This window comes from Lycium barbarum, chromosome 7, assembly GCF_019175385.1.
Source record: "Lycium barbarum isolate Lr01 chromosome 7, ASM1917538v2, whole genome shotgun sequence".
Lineage (NCBI taxonomy): Eukaryota > Viridiplantae > Streptophyta > Magnoliopsida > Solanales > Solanaceae > Lycium > Lycium barbarum.
This window is the reverse complement of record NC_083343.1, coordinates 92565634-92570559: the sequence shown is the minus strand read 5'-3', so window position 1 is coordinate 92570559 and position 4926 is coordinate 92565634. Positions and strand designations below refer to the sequence as shown.

At 37.8% G+C, this 4926-nt stretch overlaps 1 pseudogene; it reads left to right on the top strand.

The window, feature by feature from the left end:
* The first annotated feature begins 3442 nt into the window (after nucleotides 1–3442).
* On the top strand, nucleotides 3443–4500 carry LOC132601597 (PR5-like receptor kinase; annotated as a pseudogene).
* The last annotated feature ends 426 nt before the right edge of the window (nucleotides 4501–4926 follow it).

Below are 4926 nucleotides of genomic sequence, written 5' to 3'. Positions count from 1 at the left end.
ATGCTGATGTGGTTGATCACAATGCAGCAGAATCAGGTTCACCTGCTCAGACCATAGCAGTTGATCATACTGTTGATACCACAGATGATGGTACTGAAAGAATTGATGCAGACGAACTAGTAGGTGACAGCTCAGGTGATGAAAGTAGTGGTGACATTGAGGAAAGTCAAAGCCATAATGGTGAGTCTGCTCATGATGTTGATACCATTACTGTATCAAATCCACAAGGCATACAACTAGAAGTGGACTTCTCAAAATGGTTCAACACGGGAAATAATACTCAGAATCTTAAGCCTAATATACAGACTGAAGATGACACTACTGAAGTTATAGATAATGAGCAACCTCCAGCAACAGGACATCATATGGTGACAAGGTTGAAGTCTAAGAAGGCACAAACTACTCATACAGATAGAAACTGAACCAAGAATTGTGACTTAAGCACTTAGAAGTCCAGGCTGGTATGCTGCTATGAAGGAAGAAATAGATGCTCTTCACAAGAACCAAACCTGGATTTTGGTACCTAGGATAGCTCAGATGAATATGGTTGGGTCAAGATGGGTGTTCAAAACCAAACTGAAGTCAGATGGATCTGTAGAAAGACACAAAGCCAGGTTAGTTGCCAAAGGATACTCTCAACTTGAGGTAATTGATTTTGAAGAAACTTTCAGTCCTGTTGTCAAAGCCACTACTATAAGAGTAATTTTATCAATTGTTGTTAGTCTGCAATGGCTTATTAGGCAACGTGATGTCAAGAATGCCCTCCTACATGGACATCTCCAGGAAGAAGTTTATATGACACAACCACTAGGTTTTATTGATCCACAGTATCCTGATCATGTGTGTTCTCTGAAGAAGGCACTCTATGGTCTCACACAAGCACCCAGAGCTTGGTTTGATAGGTTCAACTTACACTTGCTACATCTTGGTTTTAAGTGCAGTAGAGCAGGCTCCTCATTATTTGTTCTACACTATAGTGAAGGTAATATTCTACTTCTACTATATGTTGATGATATAGTGATTACATGCAGTTCTCTTCACCATGTCCAAAGGATAGTTACAGCACTGAGTAAGGAGTTTGCAATAAAGGATCTTGGTCCACTACATTTCTTTCTTGGCATTAAGGTTACATATTTCAAAGGAGGTATTCATCTAAACCAAAGCAAGTATGCCACAGAATTACTCAAGAAAACTGATATGAAGATGGCTAAGGCAATAAACACACCTCTTGCACAAAAGCATGGTTTGCATGAAGCAAAAGGAATTCAAGTTGATGCCTCAGTATACAGGAGCATTGTAGGGAGCTTACAGTACCTCACATTGACTAGACCAGACCTAGTTCATGCTGTCAACTTAGCCAGTCAGTTCATGCAAGCACCAACTATTGAACAGTTCCAAGTTGTTAAGAGAATTCTCAGATATGTGAAGGGAACACTACAACTTGGACTCAGAATGATCACACAATCACCTCTAAGACTCTATGGATTTTTTTATGCAGACTAGGGTGGATGTGCTACCACAAGAAGGTCAACTACTGGATATTCAATCTATAGGTGCTAATTGTATCTCTTGGGCATCTAAGAAACAACACACTGTTGCAAGGTCAAGTGCAGAGGCAGAGTATAGGGCATTGGCCTCAGCTGCAGCTGAAGTTACTTGGATCACCTACATTTTTAGAGATATTGGTGTCACATTGACATAAGCTCCAATTCTATTTTGTGTTAATATGAGTGCACTATACATGAATGTGAATCCTGTCCTACATGCTAGAACCAAACATGTTGAAATGGATTACCATTTTGTAAGAGAAAAGGTGGCCAGAGGACAGCTCATAACTCACTTTGTAAGATCACAAGATCAGCTAGCTGACATTCACACCAAGGCACTCACAAAGCAGCAGTTTGCAGGATTTAGGAGCAAGTTAGGAGTGGATGTTCCACCTCTCACTAGCTTGAGGGGAAGTGTTGAAGATGTTGAAGTTGAAGATACAAGCAGTGCACAAAGCAGCAATTCTGCAAACTGCATCCAAGCACAATAGAACAGTATATGACCGAGCATACTATGCGTATAAGTATACATTGTAATTAAGGAGATTGTAATTAAGGAAATTGTTAATTAAGGTAAATTAGGATCCTAGCAGAAGTAGGAGTTAGAATCCTAGTAGGAATACCACATTGTAAAGGCGGCAGAATAAGGCTATAAATATAGCCTCTGTATACATGATATACACGCACAAAAATCAATAAAGCTCAGCCTTTGATTACTTCTTGTACTGTGTTTTCTACACACCACTTTATAATTAGGAGAAGAAGTGATTAAAGGCAGAGCTATTTATAAGTAATAGCTTTATTGTTAAAGTTTTCTTTAAGAAGACAATCGGACAAAGGTCAAAAAAAGAACTTAAAACTTTCTTCTTACATGTACAACATAAGTCCTTTATCACTCCAGGTCATTCTTATATAGAGGTATCGTAAGAAAATATTGCATGTTTAAAGAACAGAGTAAACAACCCCCTACTTACTCTTAATTAAAAGCTTAAATTTTCTTATTCTCTCCAGCATTGCAGCGCCATCTCATTGCGTAGAGCTTCCACGTGTACAAGACAACTACACTTTCTTTATCAACTAAAATCTGTACCATAAACAAATTTGTGATAACTCATGTGTATCTTCAATTGCATATATGACTGTACTCAACCCTTATGAAAGGGAGACATATGCTGTGAATTGGACCCGAAATGTCACTCATCATTCTTTCGCAGTTGAGAGTGATTCTCTAGATATATTGCTAACCATGAATTACACACAAGTTCTGCAAAGCAGGTTGTCAGAATAGTGGATGGCATTGTGGTGCTCAGTAATAAATTTCTGTGCTTTTGCAAAGACCAAACCCAACCAAAATCATGTCTAAATCTAGAAACTATAACTTTAAATCCATGTTTGACAAGATTTCCATTTATTGAGTAGAGAATAAATCCATAACTCCTAGATTAAAAAAGGCAAACCATTCTGTTATTTACTGATCATGCTAAGGGAAAAACTTTTCCAACTTAGGTGATAGCAGCTGATTAGTTATGCTTTACTGAGATACATTACAATTTCTTGGTATCAGATGATCACCTGTCTTGTTTTCATTTCAGGAAGAAACAAGAAAATTGGATTGAAGGTTTCCATAGGTGATTGTCCTTTGAATTTGTTCACCTTGATTTATCTTATTAGCCTCCTCTTCTCAAGAAAATTCCAATAAGCATTTCTTCTTGCAGCGGTTGGCGCTGCTGCATTTAAATAAAAAATAGTTTATGTGATATTGATCATTAAGCTTAAATGCATTCTTTCTTCTTTTGTCCATTCATAGCTTTACCTGCAGCTGGGCTGCAATAGCTGTAACCTGTTGCTTGATGTGCTGCTTCCGGTTTATAAGGAAAACAAAGATGACATTTAAAAAAGAAGATCATAATGTTGAGGCCTTCCTGAGGCAGCATGGATCCCTAGCCCCAACGGCATATAGCTATTCAGACATTAAGAAAATGACAAATTCCTTTAAAGAGAAACTTGGAGAAGGGGGTTATGGAGAGGTCTACAAAGGTAACCTTAATGGTCATCCTGTTGCTGTGAAGCTCTTAAAAGAGGCCAAGGGGAATGGAGAAGACTTCATTTACGAAGTCGCAAGCATCTGTCGAACTTCTCATGTCAACACTGTAACTCTGTTGGGATTTTGTTTGAATCGTCGGGAAAAAGCTCTTATTTATGAATTCATGCCAAGTGGACCACTTGATAAACACATATACGACCAAGATTCTAAATTGGAATGGGAAATGTTATGCAAAATTGCACTCAGGATAGCTCGAGCACAGGAGTATTTGCATAGAGGGTGCAACGCACGAATTTTGCATTTTGACATAAAACCTAACAACATTCTCTTGGACGATGACTTTTGTCCCAAGATATCTGATTTTGGGTTAGCAAAATTACTATTCGAAAGGAGAGCCTAATGTCTACATTAGAAGCTCGAGGAACCATCGGTTACATAGCTCCCGAGGTGTTTTGTAGAAATTTCGGAGGAGTGTCACACAAATCTGATGTTTATAGCTATGGAATGATGGTTCTTGAAATGGTCGGAGAAAGAAAGAACTACAGTGCTGAAAGAAGTCACCACAGTGAAATATATTTTCCCCGTTGAGCTTATCAACGAATTCTGATAGATAACGGCCTAAATATAAGAGATATGATGACCAATGAAGAAGAAGAGATTGTAAAGAAAATGATATTAGTTGGTTTGTGGTGCATCCAAACAGATCCCTTGCAAAGGCTAGCCATCAGTAAGGTAATTGAAATGTTAGAAAGTAGCTTGGAGGCCTTGCAAATCCCACCAAAATCTTTCATATTTTCTCCTTCGCGATCAGAAGGATCACCATTGCACCCTTTGGAGCGACTAACAAAGCCCTTCTTATTTTCTACTCTGAGTTCAATTGTTGAGTCTACAGCCTCAACAATTGTATAGTCTGCAAAAGAGTATTTCGGAAATTGTCTGGTACAACATTCATGACGAAATTACAAAATTTCATGTAGTGCATTCCAATAAAGCGGAAAACTTGTTATTCGTTACTCCCTCTATCCCAATTTATGTGATACACTTTCCTTTTTAGTCTGTCCCAAAAAGAATGATACATTTCCTTATTTGGCAACAATTTAACTTTAAACTTTACTTTTTACGCTTAACGAGATGATCTATAACCACACAAATATCTTTGGCTTATTTTAGGTCACAAGATTCAAAAGTCTTCCTTTATTTCTTAAACTTCGTGCCTGGTCAAACTATATCACATAATATATAAACTTGTCTAGTCACAACTACATTTTTCCTCCTAATCTTGGTCACTATTCCATCATCTTACAAATTTTTGTTTGAAGGAAAGAGTATAAACTG